Raw genomic sequence first — 18,675 nt, forward strand, 5'->3', positions numbered from 1 at the left:
AGGCTGCTCAAACGTAATATTCATTTAACAGACATTAGTTTCAGAAGCTTTTTTAAATTTGTCTTGTTACATTTCCTAAGTATGTCATTCACCTTTAGTAATAACCTGAGCTCATTCTGTTCTATAAATTGCACCAGGATCGGAGTTGAAGGTTCCTTGTACTTCTGCCAGGCACACAATTAGGGACACGTATTAAACTGGTCTTTGTCCTCTTCATTTCTGAAAAAAATACCTTCTGTACGATTGGCAAACATTGCCCATCTGATGGACTGTCTGAATTTAGACTTCCAAGTGTAGATAGCCTAGATCCGATCTTTGGGCATTGTCTGGGCAATACAGATGCCCGTCTTTTGTTTTTTGAGATGAGTTCTTATATTCTGGCTTATTGGCTAAGCTCAGTTTGTTAGTGACGTACAAACCAGGTCAAGGGCATGGGTTAGCTTTGCCTTGTCTTGGAGTCACCAACTGCACCTGTAATTCTAGTAACTCTTTTTTTTTTTTTTTTTTAACTCATCAGGCTCTTGGTCACAAAGGACACTAGACAGTGGAGGATAGACCCTGTGGATATATCAGTGCATAGCCATCATCACTAAGGGCAAAAGATGGTGCCATATTATAAAATGAACTGATGAGGGTCTTAGTTTTTTCAGACCCCATAAGTTAGAGGTAGGGCTTCACCAGCAGTTTGCCTAGGAACTATGTTTATGCTTCTGACAGGTGTCCTCCTGTGAAGAGTGTGGGTCAGGACTAGGGGCAGCTTCCTAAAACACAGCCTTGGTCTTTTCCTTCCCTTTCTTGGGGGTGTGACCACAATCATTAGTGTGTGTTTTGGTGCCCATTCTGGGCTTCACTCTTCTCCCATAAAATTCTGCAGATTTGCACCCTGGAAGAAGAGTGAAGGATCGTGCCCAACATCCTTCACCAGGTGAGTTAGATTGTTCACATGTGTCTAGGCTTAAACTTGTATTTGATTCGTAGAGATTTGGTAAAACTGAGCAGTGAAATGTCTAGACACGAATTAAGTTAGAAACTACAGTTCTGTGACAAGAGGGTTAGGCTAGGGACCCTTCTAAATCCTGAGAATTTACTACAAAACTTATTGTAAAAAGTTAAAGGAAATGGACAAATCAAACCATTTAAAGGTCCTTGCCATTCTCTACTCTTGAAAGTTGGTGAAATTTTGAATATAGAAAATGTCATGGTTTTGGCCAAGGTAAATGATTTAGGAATTAAAAAAAAAATGCTGCCACAGTTACCCCATGTTAGCGGTGGCTATTTGAGTTAGGATGATGGTGGCAAAAGAAACAACATTTCTGTTTGTTTCCCATTCTGTTTGTGTGTGGCAATCTAGTTTGCATTAGAGGTTCTCCTCCCCACACCCCCCTCCGTGCTCAGCACTCAATGGTCATTCAGAGTAAAAGTCAGAGAGGGTGTGGAATGAATCTTGCTGGAATTGAAGCTGATAGCTAAGACTTCATTATGTCCTCAGAAGGTACATGAAAGGCATGTTATTATATTTTTGTATTTTTAAAATCAACTATAGAGATTAGATTGGACTAGAAAACTTCTGTGACCCATTTAGGGCTTGACACTCAATGAGTAGGTGACACTTCCAACTACAGTTCCAGGAACCATGGCAAGAGACTGCCTTGCTTCATATTTTATGCTAAGGAAGTGAGTAAAAAAAAATTTTTTTTTAAGTATATAAAATTTTTAGTTTGACCCAATTTCTTTTCTTTTCCTGTGACAGAAGGTACCTTTCTTCCATACCCCAGCTTTTGCTACTATACTCCTTGGATTGCAATTTGAGTCTGAAGGACCAGTGACCTACTTCCTTGCCAGGAACCTGTCTGTGGGCAAAGGGAGACCGTGGTACCCTGTGGCCAGGTTCCATACCAGGGAAGCCACACTCACCGACCTTACAAATGGTCTTCCCCCTTAACCTCCGACTTAGAATAGGGAGCTGTGTGGCAGCAGAGAGGGGATGGCTTACATTTTAATTCTCCCAAGCTCAGATTGTTTTTCTGATGGAACAAGTTGGGGGAAGTAGGTGGAAGGGAGGACAGAGGGAGTTATTGGGTTTCACTTATCTTATCATTTGTTTCCCTCTGGATTGCCTTTGTTTATACAGGTCAGGAATTCCTCCAACAGAAAGTATGTGTCCACACGGGGATGTTCAGATTGGGGCTTCCTTCTCCTTGTGCTCCGGTTGCTGACTTGGCTTTCCTCTCTCCAGCTTAATCTGAAAGGAGGGCTGGAAATATTTAACCTGCTTTAAATTTTTCTGTTATATGAAAAAGAGATCCTAAAATAATGACTTGGGGCAAATGGATTAATGATTTTTCTGACAGGGAAAGGGGATGATGCTGAGTAAGTTTAACATCTACGTATAACTTACTTATGTTGGTCGAGCGTTTAGACACGAATGTTTGACACCCTGAATAAAATCCCTTCGCCTTTTGGTTGCTGCTTGGCAATTGCACGGAGGAAAAAGAAACACCATTTGATTTTAGGTTTAGATTTGCGTGATCTTGGCCGTTCCTTTAAACTTTCCTGGGCCTTTGTTTCCTCATCTGTGAAACAATGTGAAAATTCTAAAATTTTATGAGAATGGTTTCATCTTAACATAATGACCTCACTTATATGGCGCTGTGTAACATTGATGTAATGTCCACTGAGTTTCCCTAGAATGGAGATCAGTGTGGAGGAACTCTATTTTTTCCCCTTCAGAATTTCCAACATTGGTCTCTGCTCTTAGCGCAAGGTTTCTGAGACCCTGTTCTTGGCTGGAGCTAAACCCTCAAGATCTGATCTCTAATCTCCTTAACTAAACAGCTTCTAGTCACGTTCTCCAGTCCTGGGGCTTAGGAAATTCCGTAGGATATAAGTAAGGGATGAGGCTAGATGGTGTCTTTGCGTGGCCATCCAGTTCTCTTTAAATTGATCATCTCTTTAAACCAGAATTTGATTACCACCATTGCCACACAGGATGGGTGTAGCCAACAGTCATGTTTTATTTGGCCAACACAGTGTTATTTTTAAAAAGGGAATGGTTTTATTGAGCATTTACACTCTAATTTGTCACTGACCTCACAGCACCCTAGTGCCTCATACACAGCCACTTTGTTTATGTGATATTTCTTTACCTCCTTGGCCCTTGAAGGCATTTGAGTCTTCAATCCCCATTTTAAACTAAATTAAATTGCAATAAGAGTCTCTTCAAACGTTTATCCAGCACTGGGCTGGCAAATGACCCAATCCAGGGTTTCTCCATCTCAGCATTTTAGGCATTTTAGGTGGGATGGTCCTTTGTTGTTGGGGATTGTGCTGTGCATGTATGATATTCATTAGCATCCTGGGCCTCTACCCTCTAGATGCTAGTAGCAAAGTTTCCCCCAGCTGTGACAACCAAAATGTCTCCAGACATTGCCAAATGTCCCCTGGGGAGCAAAATTGGGCCCAGTTGAAAGCCGGGTGACAGATTTTGGATGGCCTGGGAATTTTAAACATTGGACCAGGCTTGGATATTTAGGGATAAATTGGAATTCATCTGGGAGACCAAGCTATCCTGCTGTTTTTATTTATTTGGGTAGTTGGTTAGAGCAAAGTGAAGGTCAGTGGATTAGTCTCTTCAGGGTCACTTCTCCATGTTTCCATGACCACTGCCTGGGAGGCCAGGCATAGTTTAAGGACATGTCCTTGGTCACAACAGGGGACTCTGTGAGACACTGACGCTGGGTCAGGGCAAGCCCACCAGCACTAGTGGGAAAACAACTTTGAAGCCCATAGCCTGTGTTGGTAGGTCAGTAAAGTTATCTGTGGATAAAGAAGATGAGGCTTTGGGGAAAGAAAAGATCATCTCTGTTGTTATTATCAAACGCCAAAATGCTTAAAAAAAAAGAAAAAGGCATTTGCCTTTAAAAATGACAGTTTATCTCAAATCAGCAGTGAGGGAAGAACTCTGAAAAGGATTAGCAGCAGACTGATGTCCCCCTTTTTTTCTCTCCCTCAAAAAAGAATGTCTGTAAAAGTTGACTCAAAAACTTGGGCTTTGGCAGCACTCAAACTTGCCTTGTCACTCAGAGTGAGTTTCCGATCAGACTCATCTCTGGCTTCGTAAACATGAGGCAGATTGGTTTGTTGCAAATTTCCTAACTTGGCCTATGCCATGGGCCATCATGGAGGATTTCAAAGTCTCGAGTTATAACTACCAAAGGTGGGAAACACAATAAAATGGCTCCGTTTACTTGGATTTTACTTAGAATAATCAGATTAGATCCAAATTTCTATCAAGCGTATCAGAGGCAAGTGAATAACTAAGTTAAGGGGAAAATATTATATTGAGCATTTTATGGACTATCTCATAAGCTATGGAAGTGACACCTTAAAGCATCATTTGTTTATTCACTTGGCAGGTGAAGAATGTTTTGATACTGGGTGTGAGCATATCAGAATGCTGTTTTAAATTCCAGATTTTTCCCTTTGGAATATAGAACTCTTGTTTTACTAAATAAAGCTCAGATTATCCTCTGTCTTTAGCTTCTGAAATAAACAAATTACATTGTGCAATAGGTGAAGACTCTCCCCAGTGAAAGAGTCTTTGCTTTTCACTGGCAAGTAATTTCATGTTTTGCTTATTTGGATCATGTCCACGTTTTCAAAGGAATGTTCCCAGCATCACTTATAGGAAGCAATGCTCTACAATCCCAAATCAATTGTTCCAATATCTGTTATTCCTGCAGATCAAATCTTTTACCCTCAGCTCTTTTCTCCCCTAAATGCTGATTTTGAGTCTCAGATGGCCAGTGTTTTCTAGTACTAGAGAAAAATTTGTTAGCATGACATGGTGTTAAAGAAAGAATGACAGCTAAAAACAAAAAAAAGCAGAATACGGGTTTTTTTTTTTTTTTAAGGATGATGAAAATGTTCTAAAATTACTTATAATGGTTACCAGTTTGTAAGTACACTAAAACCCCCTAAACTATACATTTTAAATGAATGAATTTTATGGTGTATGAATTATGTTGAAACAAAGCTATTATTCCCCCCCAAAAAAAGAAGGCTAAAAAGAATCAGACTAAGTAAAACCTTGGAAACAGAATTTTAGACCTTGGGGATAATATCTTTGACTTACTTTTCTATTTCTTTTCTTCATGTACGTCTCAATGTTTTCTTTAAATAAATAGATGTATAACATGGACAAAGTGTAGTTGTGATAATTCCTCAGGACCACCTGAGCCATGGGAAACTTTGTTATAATGGAATTTTGTTGTAATGGAATCAGGCTCATATTCTTCTCATACCTCCTAATTGTGAGCTAGGGCATTAAAGGATAGAAAGCTTTGCACTGTTTTATACCTGATGTGATGATAAGCTAAGGTTTTGGTGATATGTTTGGCTTAGTCACAATTTGCTTTAAACTTGCTCCATTTGATTATTTTGTAGGATTTTTCTCCTGTAGAAGACTTCACACTGTAAAAAGCACTCAGGTATATAACTTGCCTGTAAAGCTAACCGTGTGTTTTGGACAAAGAATATTTCATTTATAAGGGATTATGTAGCTCAAGGTTTCTCAAATTTGGATTCATGATCCTTTGAGAAATACTGCATTAAATGTTAAGTTGCTGAATGTTTAGCTACTCACTTGGTGCCACTGGGATCATAAACTCGTGTAGAGGTAGACTTTGAGGTCCTATTTGGGTATAAGGTGCTTTTCCAGACATATTAGTTTTATTGCTGCATAATGAATTACCACAAATTTAGCGGCTTAAAACACCACCAGGTCAGGAGTCTGGGCATGCTGTGGCTAGGCTCTCTGCTCAGGGTGTCTCCAGGGCAAAACTCACGGGTCAGCCAAGGCTGCAGTTCTCATCTGGGGTTCAGAGGATTCCTCCAAGCTCTCTGGTTGTTGGCAGAATTTATTGCCTTGTGACTATAGGACTGAATACTCCTAGCTGTTGGCCAGAGACTGCTTTTAGCTCCTAGGGGCAACCTACATTTTATGCCACATGGGCCTACACTGGAAGTTCACACAAGGATGTTTGGTTTCTTCTAGGATGTTTGATTTCTTCTTCTAGGCGTCTTCTTCAATCAGCCAGAGAAGTGGGTGATTTTAAGGTCTCATCAGATTTGGTCAGGCCCACCCAAGATAATCTCCCTTTGACCATATAATATAACATAATCACAAGAGTGATAGCTCATCATATTCATAGGTTCCACTCACCCTCAAAAGGTTATGGGGCATCATTTAAAGTTCTGCCTTTCATATCAGATAACAGAAATTATGCTAATATACTGCTGATGATTATTAAGGTGAAAAATCCAAAATCCCAAAATGGATGATACTTCACAAGTATGCTTCAGGACGCCCTCTGTCTTTTTAAGATACCTCCCCCTCAGATTTATTGCTTTCCATTCCTGCTTTTCTTTTTTCAAGTAGAGTGAAAATGAAGATTAAAAAAAAGTTTTGTTATTAAAAGTTCCTACACACAAGCACATAGAATGACTAATATAGCTAATATGAGAATCCTCCATATACCCACAGCTTCACCAGTTATCAGTTCATGACTAATCTTTCATTTCTTCTGCCAACTACTTTCCATCAACTCTGGGCTTATTTTGAAGTAAATTCGAGACATTTTATAATCTCATCTGTAAATATTTTAGTATTTAGTTTATGTCCAAAAAAATCAGGACTCTCTTTAAAAACATAACTGAAATGTTATTATCATACCTAAAATAATTTGTATTATTTCTTTTTTTTTACAAGTAATACATTTTATTAGAAGTTGAGTATCTGTTAATTAGCATGCAGCTATATAACTTACTATAAAGCCACTACAATTCAAACATTGTAGCACTACTACATGAATGAACACATACAAATTAAACAGAAAAGAATATCCACAAATAGTTTTAAGTATGTCTGAGAAGTTTGATTGTGATAAAGTGAAGTTATAATCTTTAAAATTGATGCCTAGAGAACTGCACAGCCATTTAAAAATATGGAACGCTTCACGAACTTGCGTGTCATTCTTGCACAGGGGCCATGCTAATCTTCTCTGTATCGTTCCAATTTTAGTATACGTGCTGCCAAAGCGAGCACTGTATTATTTCTTTAAAATTACCAAACATTTCATCAATTTTCAAATTTACTGTTGATTTTTTAAAAAGTGTTCAACTGAGAATTCCAATAAGGTTCATACACTGAATTTTTTTTTAATGTCCGTTAAGCCTCGTTAAATCCCATGTAGTATTTTTCCTTGAAACTTACTTGTGAAAAGAACTGGATTATTTGTCCTATAACATTTCCTTCAGTCTGGCCCTCATGGTACAATATCTCTGTTTCCCCTTTTTCCTTTAAATTTGTTAAGATGAAAGTAATTGATGCCATGGACCTATCTGGTCACTAGAGGTAGAAAAGCTTATTTGGTAAACAGAATGTGTAGATATAGTTTACTAGATACATGTGTGTATAGATATTTAGAGATATATTTGGGAGTAGAGCAAGTATGTTAGGTTTTTCAGATTCCTGTTATTGAGAGCAGTCTAAGTGTTATATACTTAAAGTGAGTGAATTAGTGCAGTTTAAATTCTTGTGAAAAATATACCATATACAGATTCATTAAGTGATACTTGGATTTGTTTAGTCCTTCAGCCTAAGTGTTTTTGTTAAGTAGAGTTTTAGCTTCCATAAAAGGAAAAAAAAATTTTTTTTGAGGAGGAAGGTATTTCAGTGTTAGTTTTGGAAAATAACCAGATTTTTATTTTTTTATTTATTTTATTATTATTATTTTTACATCTTTATTGGAGTATAATTGCTTTACAATGGTGTGTTAGTTTCTACTTTATAACAAAGTGAATCAGTTATACATATACATATGTTCCCATATCTCTTCCCTCTTGCGTCTCCCTCCCTCCCACCCTCCCTATCCCACCCCTCCAGGCGGTCACAAAGCACCGAGCTGATCTCCCTGTGCTATGTGGCTGCTTCCCACTAGCTATCTACCTTACGTTTGGTAGTGTATACATGTCCATGCCTCTCTCTCACTTTGTCACAGCTTACCTTTCCCCTCCCCATATCCTCAAGTCTTTATTCCTGTCTAACCCCTAGGTTCTTCATGACATTTTTTTTCTTAAATTCCATATATATGTGTTAGCATACCGTATTTGTCTTTCTCTTTCTGACTTACTTCACTCTGTATGACAGACTCTAGGTCTATCCACCTCATTACAAATAGCTCAATTTCATTTCTTTTTATGGCTGAGTAATATTCCATTGTATATATATGCCACATCTTCTTTATCCATTCATCCAATGATGGACACTTAGGTTGTTTCCATCTCTGGGCTATTGAAAATAGAGCTGCAATGAACATTTTGGTACATGACTCTTTTTGAATTATGGTTTTTCTCAGGGTATATGCCCAGTAGTGGGATTGCTGGGTCATATGGTAGTTCTATTTGTAATTTTTTAAGGAACCGCCATACTGTTCTCCACAGTGGCTGTATCAATTTACATTCCCACCAACAGTGCAAGAGGGTTCCCTTTACTCCACACCCTCTCCAGCATTTATTGTTTCTAGATTTTTTGATGATGGCCGTTCTGACTGGTGTGAGATGATATCTCATTGTAGTTTTGATTTGCATTTCTCTAATGATTAATGATGATGAGCATTCTTTCATGTGTTTGTTGGCAGTCTGTATATCTTCTTTGGAGAAATATCTATTTAGGTCTTCTGCCCATTTTTGGATTGGGTTGTTTGTTTTTTTGTTATTGAGCTGCATGAGCTGCTTATAAATTTTGGAGATTAATCCTTTGTCAGTTGCTTCATTTGCAAATATTTTCTCCCATTCTGAGGGCTGTCTTTTCATCTTGTTTATGGTTTCCTTTGCTGTGCAAAAGCTTTTAAGTTTCATTAGGTCCCATTTGTTTATTTTTGCTTTTATTTCCATTTCTCTTGGAGGTGGGTCAAAAAGGATCTTGCTGTGATGTATGTCATAGAGTGTTCTGCCTATGTTATCCTCTAAGAGTTTGGTAGTTTCTGGCCTTACATTTAGGTCTTTAATCCATTTTGAGCTTTTTTTTTTTTTTTTTTTTTTTTTGCTGTACGTGGGCCTCTCTCACTGTTGTGGCCTCTCCCGTTGTGGAGCACAGGCTCTGGACACACAGGCTCAGCAGCCATGGCTCATGGGCCCAGACGCTCCACGGCATGTGGGATCTTCCCAGACCGGGGCACGAACCCGTGTCCCCTGCATAGGCAGGCGGACTCTCAACCACTGCGCCACCAGGGAAGCCCTGAGCTTATTTTTGTGTATGGTGTTAGGGAATGATCTAATCTCATACTTTTACATGTACCTGTCCAGTTTTCCCAGCACCACTTATTGAAGAGGCTGTCTTTTCTCCACTGTACATTCCTGCCTCCATTATCAAAGATAAGGTGTCCATATGTGCATGGGTTTATCTCTGGGCTTTCTATCCTGTTCCATTGATCTATCTTTCTGTTTTTGTGCCAGTACGATACTGTCTTGATTACTGTATCTTTGTAGTATAGTCTGAAGTAGGGAGCCTGACTCCTCCAGCTCCGTTTTTCGTTCTCAAGATTGCTTTGGCTATTCGGGGTCTTTGGTGTTTCCATACAAATTGTGAAATTTTTTGTTCTAGTTCTGTGAAAAATGCCAGTGGTAGTTTGATAGGGATTGCATTGAATCTGTAGATTGCTTTGGGTAGTAGAGTCATTTTCACAATGTTGATTCTTCCAATCCAAGAACATGGTATATCTCTCCATCTATTTGTATCATCTTTAATTTCTTTCATCAGTATCTTATAATTTTCTGCATACAGGTCTTTGTCTCCTTAGGTAGGTTTATTCCTAGATATTTTATTCTTTTTGTTGCAGTGGTAAATGGGAGTGTTTTCTTGATTTCACTTTCAGATTTTTCATCATTAGTGTATAGGAATGCACGAGATTTCTGTGCATTAATTTTGTATCCTGCTACTTTACCAAATTCATTGATTAGCTCTAGTAGTTTTCTGGTAGCATCTTTAGGATTCTCTATGTATAGTATCATGTCATCTGCAAACAGTGACAGCTTTACTTCTTTTCCGATTTGGATTCCTTTTCTTTCTTTTCCTTCTCTGGTTGCTGTGGCTAAAACTTCCAAAACTATATTGAATAAGAGTGGTGAGAGTGGGCAACCTTGTCTTGTTCCTGATCTTAGTGGAAATGCTTTCAGTTTCTCACCATTGAGGATGACGTTGGCTGTGGGTTTGTCATATATGGCCTTTATTATGTTGAGGAAAGTTCCCTCTATGTCTACTTTCTGGAGGGTTTTTATCATAAGTGGGTGTTGAATTTTGTCGAAAGCTTTCTCTGCATCTGTTGAGATGATCATATGGTTTTTCTCCTTCAATTTGTTAATATGGTGTATCACGTTGATTGATTTGCGTATATTGAAGAATCCTTGCATTCCTGGGATAAACCCCACTTGATCATGGTGTATGATCCTTTTAATGTGCTGTTGGATTCTGTTTGCTAGTATTTTGTTGAGGATTTTTGCATCTGTGTTCATCAGTGATATTGGCCCGTAGTTTTCTTTCTTTGTGACATCCTTGTCTGGTTTTGGTATCAGGGTGACGGTGGCCTCGTAGAATGAGTTTGGGAGTGTTCCTCCCTCTGCTATATTTTGGAAGAATTTGAGAAGGATAGGTGTTAGCTCTTCTCTAAATGATAGAATTCGCCTGTGAAGCCATCTGGTTCTGGGCTTTTGTTTGTTGGAAGATTTTTAATCACAGTTTCAATTTCAGTGCTTGTGATTGGTCTGTTCATATTTTCTGTTTCTTCCTGATTCAGTCTTGGCAGGTTGTGCATTTCTAAGAATTTGTCCATTTCTTCCAGGTTGTCCATTTTATTGGCATAGAGTTGCTTGTAGTAATCGCTCATGATCTTTTGTATTTCTGCAGTGTCAGTTGTTACTTCTCCTTTTTCATTTCTAATTCTATTGATTTGAGTCTTCTCCCTTTTTATCTTGATGAGTCTGGCTAATGGTTTATCAATTTTGCTTATCTTCTCAAAGAACCACCTTTTAGTTTTATTGATCTTTGCTATCGTTTCCTTCATTTCTTTTTCGTTTATTTCTGATCTGATTTTTATGATTTCTTTCCTTCTGCTAACTTTGGGGTTTTTTTGTTCTTCTTTCTCTAATTACTTGAGGTGCAAGGTTAGGTTGTTTATTCGAGATGTTTCCTGTTTCTTAAGGTAGGATTGTATTGCTATAAACTTCCCTCTTAGAACTGCTTTTGCTGCATCCCATAGATTTTGGGTCGTTGTGTCTCCATTGTCATTTGTTTCTAGGTATTTTTTGATTTCCTCTTTGATTTCTTCAGTGATCACTTGGTTATTAAGTAGTGTATTGTTTAGCCTCCATGTGTTTGTATTTTTTACAGATCTTTTCCTGTAATTGATATCTAGTCGCATAGCATTGTGGTCAGAAAAGATATTTGATACAATTTCAATTTTCTTAAATTTAGCAAGGCTTGATTTGTGACCCAAGATATGATCTATCCTGGAGAATGTTCCATGAGCAGTTGAGAAAAATGTGTATTCTGTTATTTTGGGATGGAATGTCCTATAAATATCAATTAAGCCCATCTTGTTTAATGTATCATTTAAAGCTTGTGTTTCCTTATTTATTTTCATTTTGGATGATCTGTCTATTGGTGAAAGTGGGGTGTTAAAGTCCCCTACTATGAATGTGTTACTGTCGATTTCCCCTTTTATGGCTGTTAGTATTTGCCTTATGTATTGAGGTGCTCCAATGTTGGGTGCATAAATATTTACAATTGTTATATATCTTCTCCTTGGATCAATCCCTTGATCATTATGTAGTGTCCTTCTTTGTCTCTTCTAATAGTCTTTATTTTAAAGTCTAGTTTGTCTGATATGAGAATTGCTACTCCAGCTTTCTTGTGGTTTCCATTTGCATGACATATCTTTTTCCATCCCCTTACTTTCAGTCTATATGTGTCTCTATGTCTGAAGTGGTCTCTTGTAGACAGCAAATATATGGGTCTTGTTTTTGTATCCATTCAGCCAATCTGTGTCTTTTGGTGGGAGCATTTAGTCCATTTACATTTAAGGTAATTATTGATATGTATGTTCGTATTCCCATTTTCTTAATTGAATAACCAGATTTTTAAATTGTGAAGATCATGAAATAACTGCTTTTCTTTAATAGGACTTTGCTAGTTATTTCATATCTGTAGGCTCTCCAAAGACAAGTCCTTTGACCTCAAAGAAGGTGATGTATATTTTAAATCCTAACCATTGGAATATTCTATTTAAAAACATGTAACAATATTGTTTTAAGAGAACAATTTTATAAGACTGCCATTGAAGGAAAGTAGAAGAGGCTGTCTAGTTTAAATTTTATTTTGGAGGAAAAATAGTATTTGGTTGAGAAAAGTAAAAGCTTAATTAAGAGCATAACTTAGAATGGGGCATACAAAATTTTTCTGTAAAAGGCCAGATAGTAAATACTTTAGGCTTTGTAGGCCATGCTGACCCTGTCAACTATTCAACTCTATCATTGTAGGAAAAGCAGCCACAGACAATATGTAAACAAATGGGTGTGGCAAGTTGGGAAGAACTGACATCTTGACAATATTGAGTGTTATCCATGAACATGGAGTATCTCTCCATTTATTTAATTCTTCTCTCATTTCATTCACTAGAGTTTTGTAGTTTCCCCATATAGATCTTGTACATTTTTTGTACATGAATACCTAAGTATTTCATTTTTGGGATGCTAATGTAAATAGTGTTGTTTTTAATTTCACTTTCCACTCCTTCATTTTTGGTATATAGGAAAGCAATTTACTTTTATTATTAACCTTATATCTTGCAGACTGTTTTTTTGTAGGTAGTTTTTACCAAGTTGAGAAAGTTCTCCTATCCCTCGTTCACTGCAAGTTTTTATCATGCATGAGTGTTGAATTTTGTCAAATACTTTTCCTGCATCTATTGATATTATCATGTGATTTGCTTACCTGGGATAAATCCCACTTCCTTTTGGTGTATAATTCTTTATACATGTTGGATTCAGTCTGCTAATATTTTGTTGAGGATTTTTGCATTTATGTTCATGAGCAATATTGGTCTGTAGTTATCTTTTTTTAAATATCTTTGGTTTTGCTATTAGTGTAATGCTGGTCTCATAAAAAGAGTTAGGAAGTATTCCCTCTGCTTATATCCTCTGAAAGAGATTGTAGAGAACTGGTATAATTTTTTCCTTAAATATTTGGTAGAATTTACCAGTGAACCCATCTGGGCCTGGTGCTTTCTGTTTTAGAAGGTTATTAATTATTAAACTCTCTGGTTTCGTTAGTCTTATGGCCTGTAATGCAGAAACTGATCTGTTTGTAGATAGTTAATGTTAAAAGAATAATTTTCAAAGAGTTTAAAAAGTAAGATTCTCACAATTATAAAATAAACATGTCAACAATTTTTATTTAACTTATTAATTAGTGAAGGAATCAGTAAGCTGTCAAGACCAGTTCAAATGAGAATTTGAAGAGCATATATATGTCTGTCTGTCTGTCTATCAATCCATCCAAACAGCCACAATCAGAAATGCTGGAATAAATTTGCTAGTGGATACAAAACTGATTAATATCCTAAAGGGCTATACAATGTAATATTTTCTTTCATACATTTACATAAATCAATTTTATCTCTGCCAGACAAAATCCATTTGCTTCCTTATAGATAAAAGCCGTTACATTACTGTGTGTTTTTTTACAAGTTAATTCCTACCCCTACAGAGTTGTGAAATAGTCTGGCCCAGCACATTCTCAAACTTTTCCATTTCAGGACATTTTGACCCTATTAATAATAATATTGAAGACTCCAACGAAATTTGTTTAATATACAAATCATATTGGAAATCAGAATTGAAACATTTATTTATTGCTTCCAACTTTTGGCTATTGTTAATAATGCTGCTATGACCATGGGTGTGAAAATATCACTTTGAGACCATGTTTCAATTTTTTTGGATATATACCCAGAGGTGGGATATACCCAGGGCCTGAATCATATGGTAGTTCTCTCTTCCCTAGCAGCTCTACCATTTTACATTCCCACCAACAAAAGTGCACATCCTTGCAATATTTATTTTCTGTTTTGTTTCTTTTTTGAATCGCTGTCCTAATGGGTGTGAGGTTATTAAAATTTTCAGTAAACTTCTTAGATGACAGCATTTATATCCATTTTATGTGCAGTATAGGGTTATCATTTTCCTAATGTCTTCCCATTAAAAACTATTATGAACTATTTTTTCTTTTTCAGATTATTTTCTTAGGACATATTTCTTAGAAATGAAATAAATGGGTCAAAAGGTATATAATTTTAAAGTTTTTTATTAAGTACCGCCAAATTGTCCTCAAGAAAGGTTTTGCCGGTTGATGCTGAATCAAGATATTAAAGTGTCTTTCATTTCATGTCTATGCTGTGAATATCATTATCTTACAATTATCTGTAACAACTGACAAATGCTATCATATTGTATTTTAATTTGTAGTTAAAAAATTTGTTAAACAGAACTTTTTTCTCTAGGCCATTTGTGTTTTTCCTTTCTCAAATGGTCTATTTGCCCATTTTCTATTTAAATCCCAGTGTTTTGAAGAGATCATAAAAGAGATTAATTAGCAATGCAAATATGAAGCCACAAGGACTTTACACAAATGTATAAATAATCATGGAACCCCTTAGCAGAAAACTTAAGAGATCTCAAGGCGCATTTTAAAGTGACCTGAAGTATTTCTCTGTGATTAACTGTCTCTGGCTACAGATTTGCATAATTAATTATGTTAACAAGCCCTTTCCTCATTATCTGAAGGGAAACCTTAGGTCAACTCCTGCCATTTTGTGGCCAATTTGCAGTTCCTGGAGTTTGGCTCAGTGGTTTCTTACTGTAAGTGGTTTTTCTGCTGATAGTGAGACTAATACAGAAGGCTTTTCTGAAGGCAGAGAGAACAAGGGAGATGATATGTAGTTTTTCCATTGGACTGAAGATGTTTGGAAGAATAGGAGGTAGAACAATGAAATAATCCAAATATTATGAGGAGGGAGGCAGAAGTTTACATTAGAATGGTTTATGCGATTAAAGAAATGTTATACCCAGTTCTTTTTGTTTATATATGGTGTCGCAAAACAGATACTCAGCTGCTTAGCTAAAATATTTAAGGCATTGCCTGTACAGCACCTAATGTTACAATAATGCTCTACTCATCACAGTCTGATTGTCTTCATGTCGATATATCATAAATCAGTATTGTGGGAATGTGGCTTTTCTCCTACATTTAAGCACTTTAGGTTTGTTTTAATTTAAACAGAAAAAAAAAATTCTCTTCCAAGCATTGAGAGAGAGGTTTGTGTTTTGAAACTAATTTTAGATAGTTATGGTAACCCGTGATAGAATGTAACGCTGTGTTTCCTAGTACATCCCAGCACATTTTAGAGAAGACCACCTATTCAGAATTATTATGGTTCTGTTGACATATTTTTTCTGGAACTCTGCTTTGAGGCACTGTGGCTGTCCATCTTTGTTCAAGAAGTAACAAACGAACAAAATGCACAACACATTCTATGGAGCTTTCTGGTAAGGCAAGTGTTGGCAGGTAGTCCCTGTGTGTTTGTTTGGGAAACATGGTTTGACCCAGTGGTATAGAGGTTATTATGAAAGGATTCTCTGGAGTAAGGACTAAGATCTAGGGGAGAAGGTCACTTTTGCATTCTCCTCCTTGAAACATCAATTCATGACGTCCTAGCCTAGAAAAGGATATTTCTCCCCAGCTCATTAGTTAGTTCCTAGGCACCATTCAGATCACAAGTGTTTTGATTCATTATAAATTGACTGATGGAACAGAATTTCCAAGAGTACCAAAGCCTTTCTAAGTAAAGAATCAGACCCTTCACTTGCACATTCTGTGGACAAATGACACCTCTAATGTAAAATGGACTATGAGATGTTTTGTCTTAATTTTCTATCATGTTTTATTGATTTGCAATGGCAAAATCTTGTGAAATATCTTTAATATGAAACAGAATAGAGTTTATAAAATCTTTTATTCTGTGGCCGATAAAATTCTAGGCTAAAATTATTCAAACATACTTTTCTATCGATAGTTAATGTTTAAAAATATAGGGCTTCCGTGGTGGTGCAGTGGTTAAGAATCCACCTGCCAATGCAGGGGACACGGGTTCAAGCCCTGCTCCAGGAAGATCCCACATGCCGCGGAGCAACTAAACCTGTGCGCCACAACTACTGGGCCTGCGTTCTAGAGCCCACGAGCCACAACTACTGAGCCCGAGTGCTACAACTACTGAAGCCTGTGCGCCTAGAGCCCATGCGCCAGAGCCCGTGCTCTGCAACAAGAGAAGCCACCCAGTGAGAAGCCCGCGCACGTCCACGAAGAGTAGCCCCCACTCGCCGCAACTAGAGAAAGCCCATGTGTAGCAACAAAGACCCAACGCAGCCAAAAATAAAAATAAATAAGTAAATAAATTTAGTTTAAAATATATATATATAAAAGACTGCTCTGTCATTTTCTGATTAGCCATTCCCTGTTAATTCTTCTTATAAAAGTTTTGGGTGGGGGCTTCCCTGGTGGCGCAGTGGTTGAGAATCTGCCTGCCAATGCAGGGGACACGGGTTCGAACCCTGGTCTGGGAAGATCCCACATGCTGCGGAGCAACTAGGCCCGTGAGCCACAACTACTGAGGCTGCGCGTCTGGAGCCTGTGCTCCGCAACAATAGAGGCCGCGATAGTGAGAGGCCTGCGTATCGCAAAGAAGAGTGGCCCCTGCTTGCCGCAACTAGAGAAAGCCCTCGCACAGAAACGAAGACCCAACACAGCCAAAAATAAATAATAAATAAATAATAATTAAAAAAAAAAGTTTTGGGTGGATTATATGATTGATGGACTCACATTTTGTAACTTTCTTTATGTAGGTTTTATTTTTTAAAGGGACTTGGCCTAAGTGGGTAAAGCGTTGACGGTTTGTAAGATATAACATTATTAATTCTCAACTGTTATTTGGTTTGTGTTTATTGAGATTTTCAAATGTATTATTTATCTTGTTTTGTTCTTTTGAAGAAACAGTTTTAATACCTAGGCTTAAAAGTGACAAAGTATATGTCCATATTATAGCAATAATGCTATAATTTATTTAGTACAATCATCTAGTTGAGAGGCGTGAACTTTTTTGAAGTGAGAATTTTTAAAAGTAATATCAGACAGAAAGCCTTTAAATTATCAATTGTCCCAAGGAGAACTAATACAAGTAATTAAGTCAAAGTTTCAAACTGTATATTATGGCTCACATTGTAGAAAACTCTCCAGCGGGGAAATGTGGATTCTTTAGCCTGCTGTCTACTGTGTCATTTTGGCCCACAGTTTCTTGGGTTTCAATTTCCTCACGTGTAAAATGTGAGGTTTGGATTAGCTCACGAGTTCTGTGACCGTTTTGTCCCTAGTGGCTTTTAAAGGGGTGTAACATTCACTGTCTGAGTTGACCCTAAGAGTTCTGCATCAGAAGTCAGGATGACTCCTTTTTAGATCTGGCAAAATTACTGGAACGAGTAATTTGCCTAGTAATAAGTTTAGTGTAATGACAGAATCAGAGTTATAACTCAGGTCTCCACTACCATCACATCCTAGATGATTATCTGACACAGCCCTGGATGTCAGATACACATGTCCCTTCCCCTACCTCCTATCACTCCACAGTCATGGCAGACAGTGTTTATCTAATGCTTACCTAATGGGACATTTCTTTTCCTACCCAGCCTGGACATGGCTTCAGAATCCATCTCAAAGCAACATTCTAGTAGCCACAGCTAACAGACAAGGAATTCTAACTAGTTTGACATTGTGGATAGTAGAGTCATTAAAATATAAAAGGCCACTCTAAGTTTTTTTTAAGGAAGTTTACTTATATTGTTTAATTCAAGTGGAATATTGTTGCCTCCTTTTTAGCAGTGGTTCCCAACGTGATGGTTCCTTTTTAATTAAAAAAAAATTATAGATTCTGTATTATAGATGACTCTGAATTCAGTAACACTTTCAATGAATTTCAGTTTTATTAATCACAGTATATAAATTCATTTGGAGAAGTGGGCATACATACATATGAAACATTTACATGCTTCTGAATGAAAGACTCTTGTAATACTTCCAGCCCCCTCCCCCTCCCCCACCCCATCCCCAACCCCCAGCCACCGAGTCAAGTATTAGAAATCATTATTCTATATTACTTTGTCTTTTTTTTCTTGGTTTTAGTTTACGTAGGATTGAATTTTTGTTTTAAGGGACCTCATCAGTGGTTTCCATTCTGTGTGCTGTGGAGTCCCAATTCCAGGAGGTGCCTCAAGGGGAGCCCCCCTTGTCCCACAGCCCTTCCAGGTTTAACCAGCCAGTCTACTTCAAACTCTTCTATATACTGCGGTTCTCCATGAGGTTTCATTTAGATAAAGGGTTTCACAGATTTTTAAAATTGAAAACCACCGATAATCCTACCTGCCCATTTTATACACAGTGTTTTGAGGTTACCCTATTAGTTAACACTGGAGCCAAGATAAGAACCACTGTTGTGCAACTTGCAGGCCACTCTT

General features: G+C 37.4%; 1 protein-coding gene and 1 non-coding gene across 5 annotated transcripts in view; one reads left to right on the forward strand and one right to left on the reverse strand.

Annotated features, from left to right (window-relative positions):
* DAAM1 (dishevelled associated activator of morphogenesis 1) overlaps nt 1-18,675 on the forward strand; it is a 223,745-nt gene that overhangs the window by 50,918 nt on the left and 154,152 nt on the right. The gene's annotated exons all lie outside the window — the stretch shown is intronic.
* On the reverse strand, nt 6,999-7,105 carry LOC115852483 (U6 spliceosomal RNA). The gene has a single exon (XR_004039162.1). It is a non-coding gene; the product is annotated as a U6 spliceosomal RNA (small nuclear RNA).

Source organism: Globicephala melas, chromosome 2 (genome assembly GCF_963455315.2).
Source record: "Globicephala melas chromosome 2, mGloMel1.2, whole genome shotgun sequence".
Lineage (NCBI taxonomy): Eukaryota > Metazoa > Chordata > Mammalia > Artiodactyla > Delphinidae > Globicephala > Globicephala melas.